General features: G+C 29.4%; 1 protein-coding gene across 4 annotated transcripts in view; it reads right to left on the bottom strand.

Annotated features, from left to right (window-relative positions):
* eag (potassium voltage-gated channel protein ether a go-go) overlaps window positions 1–13,951 on the bottom strand; it is a 142,367-nt gene that overhangs the window by 14,352 nt on the left and 114,064 nt on the right. The gene's annotated exons all lie outside the window — the stretch shown is intronic.

Raw genomic sequence — 13,951 nt, forward strand, 5'->3', positions numbered from 1 at the left:
GCAAGACTATATTAAATAGTGGATTATATAAAAGTTTCATGGATTGTAAGAAACACGTTTGTACTTTTAATGGAAAATATAAACATTGAAAAATATATTAGGGATGTAAATTGTCGTTATTTTTTATACTGTTATTGTAAAATATGTAGCAAAGATAAAATTAAGATTTTAAACAGTAATTTAAGTGTTTCGCTTGTCCTTCGTCACCGTGCGAAGGTCAACGTCGCACGCGAAGAACGACAAATTCTTCTCAAGGAGAGAACACATGTGTAAAAAACTATCAAGTTATTGATTTTTTATTTAAACATATATAATATTTATAAAAAAATTACAATAAAATTTCATAATTTTTATGTCAAGCTTAAAGCTCAGCTTTTAATTAATTTATTTTAAACAAAGCACCATATACTATTTTAATCAAAGTAGAAAATGTAATTATAAGTTATATATTAATATTTTATTAAAGCAAATATGTTTTTTAAGTAAACTTTAAACATTGTCGAAATAGGAAGACCTTACAAAAAAAACTATATAATAGTTTTAACTTAGTAAAACATTTTTTAACATAAACATAGGTGTATCTGTTTCAATTCAAAAATATCTCAAAAAGTTTTGGCATGACCTATGTACATAGCTTAATAAACTGACTTTTAACACCGGACGTTAATTTCTATTTAACGCCATTCATGAGCGAAATTCGCACGCTAAACTTCCTTGGCAAACTTCTCGAAAAATCATTTTCAACAATAAGCCTCCCCTTGCCTTAATTTCGGAAAACAGAATTCCCTCCAGACTATGCCTCAGCTATGGCGGAATTCATTAAAGTATTTCGTAAGGGTTTGTTTCACTCCTGAGATTGTTCCGAACCTCTACACAGTATCCGGCTAACATTATGAAAAAGTTTAATTTGCCCCTGTACAGGGCCGTGTTAAAGGATAACCAACTTGGGTAAATGCCTAGGGCGCAAGTGGAACTTTCGATTAGTTCTAATTAGAAATTTTCCTAGGTTATCTATCTACATCATCGGCAGGATACTGTATAAATATACCTAAAATAAAGCGTTCCATAAAAATGTATACACAAAAATTGACAATATCAACAAGAAGCGAAATATCATATTTAATTCGTTACGTATTTTTTACGTAAATTAGATGTAAATATGAAGAAGAATGACTTTTATATGGAATTCAATTTTGATTGATATCGAAGATAATATAGATTAATATGAATACATTTTTAATGTAAAACTGTTTGTATATTTATTATATATAATAGGAATAAGGAAAATTGTAGATAATATGAAAAATAAATTAAAATGAAATGATCACGTACCTCTCGGTGTGCCTGCACAGTCCAAAAACAAACAAGTCTATTAGTTAAAGCAGTTCTCATTAAAAATATTCGTATATATCATATAATAATAAATATTGATATAAACCAAAAGTAATAACGATGTTGATGGATAATATTTATATATTTCGTTTTTAAGTATTTTTTAACGATCAACTTGCGCAAATGTATTTCCTATTTTTAAAATGTTAGTATGGGGGATTATACCGGATTTTACTGACGGAACCATTAGCGAAAACTGTCTTCAAATTACAGTACAAACACACTGTAAAGGCATCTAACTGTCTTTAGTGCCGAATCTTCGGATTAATTCGCACTTTACTACAAATCGATATTCGGTAGTATACTTTTCCAAAAGAAAATGCTACATTTAGACGATCAAACGTGTGGTTGGTTTTCTTTTTTTTATTAATACTATTTAATCAAACAACATTCGATAACATGCATTCATAAATATACAGATAGATTGGCAACAAGCTTTCGTCGACTTTTACTATTTAAATGTGCACTTACAAAGGCGATCTCCTTTCAATCTCACGATGCAGAAAGATTACAATTTACCCAAAAGTCATGCAGATAAAAAATAATTCATAATATATTGTGATACACAAGGCTCCGGATTCACGGAAGCAACCGTTTATAATATTTTTCCAGAGAATCGTTTTTTTAAATAATATTAAAAAGCTCTAAAACTAACATTTATAACATGCAATTGATAATTAGTACCCAATTGATTTGATTTTATGATATAGTTAGATTTTATGACGTAGTAAAGATTTTTATACCTTAGCTTGTTCAAATTATATGTTTATGACATGAATTAAATTTTATTTCACAACCATTCTCCAAAAGAGAACATTATGCGTTCTTATTATGGCATTTGTAAAATACGTAGATTATTTAATGTATATTCTAAATTTTCTCGCAAATCTTAATAATTGATGTGTTATTTAAAAACACATTCTATACTATTTGGGTTAAGAAATGATTATAAAAAAAAATAGAAATCATATACCGAGCTTTAAATGTAATTACACGCTGATCTTAACTATTGATTAGTTGACTTGCCTTTTTAGATATCATCGATTTTATTTTTGAAAATATTAGTCAAAATTATTTGATTTTGAAATCTGTACATACATAATGATTGATGCAAAAATAGTTGTCTTGCGTTCAAAACATATTTTTAGTTATTAATTTTAAAAGAGACACTTTCTATCTGTTTCAATCAGTTTTATTAAGTTTTTGATTCAACCTCAAATTCAAAATAACCAGTGGCCGTGTATAAAATTTATGTTTTGCGAATTTTTAAAGGAAGTAATGCAACTACCGCGACTAAAATGTATGCTTAGAGCATGATAAAGATGTGTTTAAAGCTCAAATGTGTCAACTTTGCATAAACAAGTTAAGATTAAACAGGAATTACTTTTGCATCAACTCAATAGTAAAAGGATTTAAAAGTTATAAATTAAAAATATTTTAAAATCAACTTTATCATATATGTACATATATTAAAATGCATTATTTTGCTGGGATCATATTTTTTTGCAAAAGATATTTTATAAATTTATTGTAATTATGCACTCATGTTATTTTCCTCTTATTATATATTAAGTTTTTTGTTATAATCGATAAGAAAAAAATTTCACGTACTGATAAAAAACTGATGACAAATATAAAATCAGCGCAAAATTACATTCAAATAATACAATCAAATCTCTATGCCAAAAAAATTTTAATTCGACTATATTTTGTATTTATATCATTCATAAAATACAGTTAAATAATTATACATGCTAGTAAAAACTAATAACAAAAATGAACCCTGTGGGTATTTTTTTTAAATGATTTTATTTTATATTACGTTACAAAAACACGATTTATTAAATTAAAAAATTTAGAGTAAAAAACTCAACGATAAATCAGACATAATCATTTATAATAGATAATCTCGAAATAAATGTCATTTTTGAATGAAAACCAAATAATTCCTTTTACTACCACCTCTCAGTTATTTTTTCTTTCTATTAACATAAAATGTAGGCTTTGCTTCAAAATATTCTGAAAGCGATTTTTTTTACATTGTCTGCATTAAAATGCAGATTACATCAATCAAAATAAATGGTAGTTGGAAGAAGCAAGGTCTGTAGAATAAGGTGGATGAAACACAACTTTCCAGCAAAGTTCCTTGATTTTATTGAAAGTCAATTTCGCCAAAGACAGCCCATTGGCTGTCTTTGGCGTACAATTATTTGACTTAAATGTTGATACATGTGGGCTTTCCTTTTACTTCATTATGAAAACGATCCAGTTGATCACAATAAAGGCGTTCTGCTATGGTTTAGCCATGTTTAATAGTTTCGTAATGCGCAGTTTATTTGCAATCCCATCATATAAACAAAAAACCTTTTTTTACAGTGAGCCTGAGCTTTGAGGTAGTTCGAATATCAACTATCTTCTATGACGATTGTTGTCATACAACTTGTTATCAAATAATCAAGATTCAGCTTTGCTCAATTCGTGTGGAGCTCATACATATTGTCTTCAATTTTTTAATGTGTCTATGCACTATTGAATTGCACTGGTTTAGCATTTAAATCAGCTGATAGATATAAATAAAATTTGCTTCTAATTCTGCAACCAGGACATCATCGTTTATATTTGCAGATCTCCCACTTCTTGATATGATAAATATCCAGTCCAAATATTTTTGAACTTTGAAATATACAAATATCTACTCATATACCACTACACAAATGATCTTAGTGGCAGTGTTTGCTGAAATTTTTATAATAAATTAATAAAACATGCAATTTCGTATAAATTTAACGTAAATTTTGGGGCCCAATTTTTGTTTTATATATCAAAATATGGAGTTCATGTGTATCAGGTGCATCGCATCACTGATTTAATAGAAAAGGTGCTAGAAGAAAATATATTTGTTCAGCTTTTTTTTTAGATGTTGTACAAGCTTTTGATAAAGCATGGCAGAGAGGCTTAATTTACAAATAGTATACATCTAAAACAATATGTAGAATTACTTGAATCGTGCATTTCCTCAAATTATTCAGAATTAAGCAAAATAACGAATATTCTGAATTAAAAAAAATAAGAGCTGGAGTTTCACAAGGAGGTGTCCTAGGGCCGATACTATATTTGTTGTACAATTACAACATTCGTGGATGATATAGCAGCTCTGGCAGTAGGAAAAAATAGCAATTACTACCTGAAAATTTAACAAACCATTGATAGGATCACCAATTGGAGCAAAAAATGAAAAATAAAGATGAATGAATTAAAATCGGTTAAATTGCAACTTCACCACTAAAAATATAACTGATTAACTGCATATTTTCATAAACGGCAACCCATTTGGAAAAACAGCTAAATACCTTAGCATGATTTTGGACAGAAAACTGCGGTGGAAGGAACACATAAAAAAGAAAAAAGATGAACTTGAAATTATATATAGAAAGCTATATTGGCATCTGGGAAGAAACTCCAAACTATCAATATACAATAAAATCAAGATATGCAATCAAATTCTGAAACCAGTTTGGGTCTACGGCATACAACTCTGGAGATGTGCCTAGAATTTTTTAAAATAAAGAGCTACGAAACATTGTGAATGCTCCGTGGTATGTTCGCTATAGAGACATACATCGTGACCTAGGTATCGAAGACATCGCCAGTGCTATAAAACGTTTTGCTACTAAATATAAAGCAAAGCTCCAACAACACGTCAACATCGAGGCAGTAAACTCCTCAATATAGACAACTTGAAAAGCCCTTCGAACTGGTCTAGTTATCAATAATGAGACTCATTTACTTTTAATGATAATGTAGTATGGAACAGAAAACTTAAGCATAGAGTAAAATTAATTGTTGGTTAATAATTGTTAAAAAAACAAGACCATTTTTAATACACATTTTTTTTTAAATATATGTACATACATCAGAGTCAGTATTTAGGTTATCAGAGGTCAAAGCAAAACAGACCGATATAACTTAAATTAAAAAAAGACATTCATTTCAGGATCATTCTATAAAAATTAAGTAAAAGTATTTTTCTAAAGCAATTTATGCTTATTTGTTAAAAATAAAATCGAAGATATCCAAAATTTATTGGGAAAAAATAAAGACATCGAGTTATCAAATAATATTAGATTTATAATTAGAGTATTGAAAGCATCTGAAAGATGCTATATTATTAGACTAAATTATAAATAAATAATAACCCTTTAAATCCTCTATATTGGCAACTGTATTAAAAACATTTTAGGTCTATCTAAATACTATCGTGGCCTCAATTTAAAATTCGTTCATTACATGTTCTTTTCAGCCACATGCTATTTCTATTAACATGCGAACGATTAAAAAATATTTAATTTTCACTTATAAAACAGCATTTGTATCACTAAACCGCCTAATATAAAATAATGTCAGAACAAAATGATAAATTAACGAACACCATGTTGTATTAATATCATTTTGATTATATTTGTTATTAAATATGTAGGTTAATTACGCTTTTTGTAACAAAATTAACTAATTAAACATATAACATACACCACAATCTATTACATATATAAAATTTTGGAAGCTTTCTATTTATATATTATATTTAAATTAATAAACAACATACACACTAATAAGACAACACAAATACGTACCTTTATGCTCTTTACATATTTTTTTTTCGATTGTAGATATAGGAGAGATGAGATAGATGACAGAGATAGAGAGATAAAACAGCAGTCAATCGCCATGCGTGAAGAGCGATAGATAGATAAATAGATACAGACAGAATGCGTTAGAAGACAAAATATCTAAGCGACGCCATTTTTTGTTATTAATTTTATTATACAGTCAAAAATCTCTGGAGAGACATTTCACTGTAAACAAATCAAAATGTGATTCACAAGACGTGAAAAAATGGCGTTCACAAACTTTGCACGAATAAAGAGATACAAAAAAATTGAGAGAGAACAATACAGCGTGAACACTTCTAAAAAAATATTTTTATTATATAAAAAATACTTATATTATATTATGTTAATTAAGAAAAAATTGAGGCAATGTTTTATTTATTTAAAAAAAACCACAGCATCGTATACGCGTGTATTTATTGAAGTAATGTATATATAATATTGTTTATTGTATGCTACTTATATGTATAATTTGTTGTATATATAATATGTACAGTCAGGCCCTGACCGAGGCGTGTAATTCGCCCTTTTACAGTCGAGATGAAGTTGATATGTATTTTTGTTTTTATCAAATCGAAACTTCATCAAAACTGGTCAAAAAACGAAAGCTTGCGATGAGATTGCTTTGGCATGTTTTTGTATTAGAAAACGCACTCAATGGTAGACACTTGTGCGAAAAAAGCGCATCACCACTAATCCATGTTAAAAATGCATCATAAGTTTTATAAAATTATACGAGTGAATGAATAAAACTGTTAAAAAAATAAAAAAACGCTTCATCTGTAGTACGGAATGGCCGTATGCATTTTTGGTCAGTATGTGAAGAAGAAGCGGTACAATTTGATTTTGTAATATATAATAATAAAAAGAAAACGATACGTGGTGTTAAAATGTATTTAATTAAATATAATAAAATAAATGTATTTAACAATATTGACTTGTTTCAACCTACTTGATGCGGGAGCGCCAAAAAATCAAATGTAGATTTTTATGTTTTTCCATACATATTTTTTAAAATTATTTCATGTATATCGATACATACACACATACACACAAAACGACCAAACTTACAGTCTTGTTACTAAATTTTAGTTATAGTATTAATCAGAGGGGTTGATTCGGTTATTTTTGTAAATTAACTAGCCGCTTTTTATGTACTAGAGCGATAGTCGATACATAATTTATTTTGCAAAACGATTGGTTGAGTACTAAGTTATCGCGCTTATTTTATAGCGTGCGTAAACGTATTATATTATACATAACACATACAGTTTATGGGTGCAGTTTCAATTGGCATAAATACGACTAAATGGCTATGGCTGCATAAGATATATGCGAGGTTTATGATATCGATTTTTTGAGCTTTTATTTATTTATTTGTAGTGAATTCTTTGAATCGTCACGTTTCATTTAAATTGTAGTCATATAAATACAACCGGCGATATGACGCTAAAATTTCCTTACCGGCGCAATTAACGCTTTCAAAATAGGATTGATTGTAGACCAATACTATGAAAATAATGTATTCCTATGAGAAAAATAAACAAAACCATTCTTTAAAAAAACTATCGTTGTCGATTTCACACAAATTCAGAAGCAATGCAAGAGTCTACTACCATCAACATTTTGTTCTGAACTTACACTAGAACTTTCAACATCGCTTCTGACTTGGAAATTCACTAAAATTTGGCCTTCTTGTTTCAACTAAAACTCACGTCAAATTGACACAAATGGCATAAAACGAGCCTAGACCTTTAGGCCGATACAAAGCAGCCTTTCTACTTCGATAGTCAAATTTCGTTCAATCATCATCGAAAATATTCGTGAAAATAATTATTGTAATTTAAGCTTGTACACAAACATTATTTCTATTGCACTTTTCTGCTTTTATTTTAGCAAATTCATTGATTACAATATGTGGGAGCTGATTTAAGTTGGCTACACTAGAACTATGCGGTTCTCTGGCAACATTGTATTGGCTGACACATACACTTGATTATATAGACGCGGCAGGAAAACGACTGCTGGAATCGTATTTGTGAAGTTTTATAACTATGCAATTTTTATAACGTACAATAAATCTACTACAGCAGTAAATTTGCGTCTCACAGTAATCACACATTCGCTAAAAAATCAATATAAATTAATAAATCTTTTGTAATATCCGATCTTTAAGAGAATGTTGAGACTATTTAAAGAGATACATTGACATTACTCCATTAATCCATAGATATGAAGAGCTAGTAAAATATTAAGTAAAGTTTAATGTATTTTTTAATTTAATATATTTATTTTTTACTGTGACTTGACATTATACAAAATTAAACACCTAAAATAGATTAGCACTATCAGACAAAAAAATACAGCTCCTCATAGCTATCCCTAATAACACCTTTGTTAAAAAGGTGTTATTTGGGATAAATATAGATTAGCAAGCTCGTTGAAAAGCTGAATAGCTCTTGCAAAAAAGCGTTCTCAAGAGCTGACGTCTTGGACGCGACAGGCATAATGGACGTGATCGCGACTCTTCATGGCACTTTAAAATTCGCAGCCGAAAGTCGCCGAGCATTGACAAATTATTGACAGCATCATATAGCAACTTAAAAATGTGAATTATTGAGTATACACTATGCCAAAAATTTGATTAATTGTATTCCAACGCTACTACCAAAAAGGAACTAAGATACAAATACGAATACAATTCGTACAATCCTTGTATATATTTCTCAGAAATTATATTTTAACGTACGATTTCATTGTACTACTCTAAATGTACAGTAGACCCCCAATAACACGGTAAATTGGGGACGTGTTAATTACATGGCCGTTACTTTATGTGTGAGCAAGCCGAAGTTAGAATATCTCACCGCACGCGCCTGGTTCGTAGTATTTTCTAGTCCCCCAACTACACGCCCCCAATTTACCGCGTTATCCGGGGGGTCTATTGTGTATTATAAAATAGTTAGATATAAAACTATAATATATTTGTAACGGACTATTTTTTTTTAAATATACATTGATTTTCAATATTTTCCAAATATAACACAAAGTAAGTAAAGCGTTGAATTTTAATGATAGCTTTGTATTATATTTAAAAAAACTTTCAAGTGACAATTTTAAATACTTGATTAAAAATTCCCATTGTGTTATTAAAAATGAGCAAAAAATAAATAATAAATAATCTCTGAACAGAAAAAAATATTGTTTACATCCTCTTAATCATACAACAAAGCATAAAGATAAAATTAAAAAAAATATCAAATATAAATTTGCTTTTTTTTATAAGTACAATTTTTAGTGCCTCTTTGTCTTGGAACCTGTCTGTACTTTTTGCACCTACGTTGGTACTTATAAAGTAAAAAATATATAATTTTAATGAAAATCAATAAAAAATATTGTGAAAATCAATAAAACGCCCAAAAATCTCTCGAACTTCTACTTTAACATTTCGTTCTAAATCTATAATAAAACAGACTTCAACGCTGAAATCGCATCCAGTGGAGCTTACACTTAAGCGACACAGACGCCACCTATATAATTGAAATCTTCAACATAGTTCATTTTCACAGTGAATTTGAAAAACACTGATCAATTTGACATTGTGTATGTGAGAAGATTTTTATTGTAAGCAGAAGACTTGAATTAAATCAAAACTAATTAAAGCCAAACAAAGTTTAAGATCGGAATAAGGTTCAGTTTGACAAAACTAACAAACAACGTTTATCTAGGGACTTAACTGAACGAAAAAACCGCAAAGTTTCAGATTAAATATCCCGCAGAATATAAACTGGAAACCTAACGTCTTATACATACAACAAATTTCTGAGCTCTCTCTCTATATATATATATAGAGAGAGAGCTCAGAAAATATTTTATATACATATATATATATATATATGTATATAAAATATATATTATATATATTACAGTATCTAATGTGTTTTGCAGTTCTTAGACCATGGTCACGTACTTGCTTATCTATTTTTGGTGGATGTTTGTATTGACAAAAATCACATTTGAATGTGTTTTACATATATATTATAAAACATTTCGTAACGTATGCAGTGAGACATTATTATTAACAGAATGTGATGTAGAAGGTATATCAACCAGGCGCGTAAGGTGAGATACATTCCCTTTCGCTCGCTCGCGTGTTAAGAGACAAGAGTGAGTGAGAAGAAGAGGGTTTGCGGAACGCATGTATCGCACGCCATCATTTCACCGTACGCGCCTGATATCAACTGTTGTATAGTAACATGACAATGGCAGACCAAATACGTTACAACTAAGTAACAATCAACACATACGAATATGCATAGTATATACATAGTAGCGTGCAAAACAGCGCATCAATATATTTAATTTCATATGTCACTAAAGTTTGTATTTTTATAAAAATATTTTTTTAAAGCTACTAAAAAGTTTATCAGAGAATCCCACAATAAAACTATAATAAACAAAAAAATAAAAATTAATAGTACAACAGTAGTAGAACGCGGGTAGTATTTAGGTGTTGTTAGTGAGTATATTAGGGCTGCCGTCGAAGCGGTACGGAAGCTAGCACAAAAGCTCAACGTGTCGCCATATTTTTTTTTAAATGGGGACAGTGTAAATCTGCAGAATATCTTATAAATTATCCGAGGAAAATCTCGCGCAGCGTATCTATATGTGAATCATTAATGATTATAGAACAAAAAGATTTATTTTTGATTCATATTATTACTGGAAATGAGAAGTGGATCATTTACTAATACGTGACTTAAAAGGCAGTGGTTGGATGCCAATTAACTTTCAATTCCAACCACAAGAACAAGATTACACACACATAAGACAATGTTATGCATTTGGTGGAATATGAAGGACAAAATTCATATGCCTTTCATAACTATGTTATATTATGAATTATTGGATTATGGGCAGACAACTATGATAAATACATAATGTGCCCAGTTTATCCGTTTAAATGTAACTTTGATCATAAGAAGACCTTCCCTTATAAATCAAAGAAGAGTCATTTTTCACCAAGATAACGCTCGCCCTCGTATATCGAAGAAGACGATAGAAAAACGTATTTACCATCCACCGTATTATTCAGACATTGATCCAAACGACTATTATCTATTTAGATCGCTGCAACAGTTTTAAGATGGAAAAATATATTTTACAAAAATGGATATAAAAAAAACGACATTAAAGAACTGATTGCTTCCAAAAATACATTATTTTTCGAATCAGGTATAAAAAAATTGAATAACCCGCATCTATGGAACAACCTGATATTATCACAAGTAACCAGTAGTTACGTGAAATATTATTATTTGTTGCATCACATTTAGCCTTTGATTCTGCGTAACCATTTAACGAACTCGTGGTCTAATTTGTCGTGCAATACACTTTCAATCACTTCTAAGGGTTATTGTTGCCTCATTGAATTGCTCTGCTAATTGTTTTTCTTATTTATAGCACAAATATATTCTAGCGGTTTAAATAAAAATTATTTTAATATTTTTAAATATTTTAATATTGCAGAAAAAACATTATTAGTGACAGGTGCATTTTTTTTTATTTTTAGTATAAATTTGAGTTCACGTGTTTTTTAAAATGCAGAGCAATTGTATTCACTGTTCCGTCGATTAAGTGAGTACCTTCCATTTCGGAATATAAGAACACCTCTATGGATTTCTCACATTTGCCTGGAGACATTTTTTGCTGTTTTTTTCATCTTGGAATTTATTTTACTCTCATCAGAGAACGTCACTTTTCCTCAATTCAAAACCCAAAGGACGTTAGTGAATTAGAGGTTTGTGATATAAAAATAGTAAATTCATACTAAGGGTGGAGCAAGTCAATACTCACAGCAATAAAACAAAAACATAGCCCAAAAATAAATGAATCCATATTAGAAGTTTGCGAATATTCTATAATAAGACGTGCGTGTTCCGCGCGAAATATTATAAACCAATCTCGTATAAGACCAATATTCAATGTAACAAATCTTTGATAACTTTAATAAATCCCCCAGCTTTCACTATAAAACTTGGTTTATATAAATACCAATATGTAATACGTCATGTAATTAAACCATTGAAGTAAAATATTAATCGAGAAAAGACCAGCGTTGATAATCTGCAGGGAGTTGAGAAAAAAGCAATTATTTATTACTGAACTCAATACAATTAAACTTGCTCGTTGTAGAGTTTATACAGGTTTAAATTCTTAACTGGTAAATAGCTTTTCGTTTCGGGTTTACATAATTCAATCGCTTGCGAACCATGACCTTTTTGCCGATGACGCACCTCGGTCAATGCTATCTAAGCGCAAACTTTTAACTACAATGAACATTATACACACACAAACTTGAATGTACATTTTCAATCCACAAGAAAGATCGTTTGTTTATTTCTCTGCTGATTTAACGGTTAAATTGTCTTAGAATAGACTTATTAGAAACTTTGTTATTCGGCGTCGAACGTTGAACCTTCATCGATTAATATTATAACAAAAAACATACAAATACCCAGTTAATAGAACACGACAAACTAAATTAATTGCAAAAAATAAATTTTATTTAATTAAGCTAAAAGACCCAATGCGTTTCATTGCAGTGCTATGATTTATTTTTATTTGCGTTTTATGCTAACTAGTGATAAATGTATATTTAATTTTCGTTTTTGGTTAAATGTTTATAAATTACAAGTTAAAGGTTAACCGATGTTACCATTTATGCACCCATGTCGCGTTTAATCGCCTGTCAGAAGTGACAGGAAAGCAGGGACATTATCTATTTTATACAACAAATGTAAACATCGCGATAAATATTCATAAATATGCCAATTATTATATATATTTTTATTTAACTTGAAGAGAAGCTTTTGTGTAATAATAATTTTAAAATGAAAATAAATAGAATTTAATCAAAATAAATACAATACATTGAATTTATATTCACAAGATCCTTTTCCTAATCAACTCAAATGCCTCTAATAAGAAATTCGAACGTTAAGGCATATCGATGGCCTTAACTGTAAATTGGATATACCTGTAATTGTAAAAGAGAGAACGATAAACTGTTTGGTACATTTTAGATATATCTACATATATTAGACATTCTAGTTTCTCGATGTTTTTGATTTTTCGAGAAATGATAATTTACATTTTCACTTCTCGATTTACTTGACAATTCTTATAATTAAAATAATTTAAATAATATTACTATTGAACAGAGAACTAAAATACATGATTGTTTAATACGAATAATCGAAGGATCAGAACGGATCGATTTACTAAGGAATTTCGGGCTGACGTATTTATACCGAATCGCTAAGAAAATTGTCAATAACCGCTGTTTTAACAAGATAAGCTTCTTTGAATTATTGAAAAAATGAGATTTAAGTTCGTCGACAGGTAAATTTTATGGCGTAACTCTATGGAGAGCCCCCATACATTTTTGTTATCTGCCGATTGCCACTCGAAGTGGTTTATTTTTAACCAATTATTATTTTAATCAAATAGCCGATTAGAGCAGCTAAGAATATTGTAAATAATTTAACCCTTTCATGGCGGCTGATATTTTTGCGCGTCATTTCTAAGTTTTCTATTATGTGGGGGAGCCATTATATGTTATTTAAATAATATTTTAATATATTAAAGTATTTTTAAACCATAAATTATACAACAAAAAAAATTACAAGGTTCAAGAGTTCATGGCACTTTTAGGTGCGATTTTCTTGATGACTTCTATAGGTGTCATCTGCAGTTAAATGGTTAAATACTTCTGACCTCTATTAAAAGCTTCCAAGAAAGCATGCATATTTTAAAGCATCCGGCACGAACCCACCCTTTATTATGCAGCGATATAAAAGAATCAGCGGTTGTCAAACATTTAAAAATAA

The sequence above is a fragment of the Plectrocnemia conspersa genome, unplaced genomic scaffold (assembly GCF_051122295.1).
Source record: "Plectrocnemia conspersa isolate PC_06_02 unplaced genomic scaffold, ASM5112229v1 ptg000010l, whole genome shotgun sequence".
Taxonomy (NCBI): domain Eukaryota; kingdom Metazoa; phylum Arthropoda; class Insecta; order Trichoptera; family Polycentropodidae; genus Plectrocnemia; species Plectrocnemia conspersa.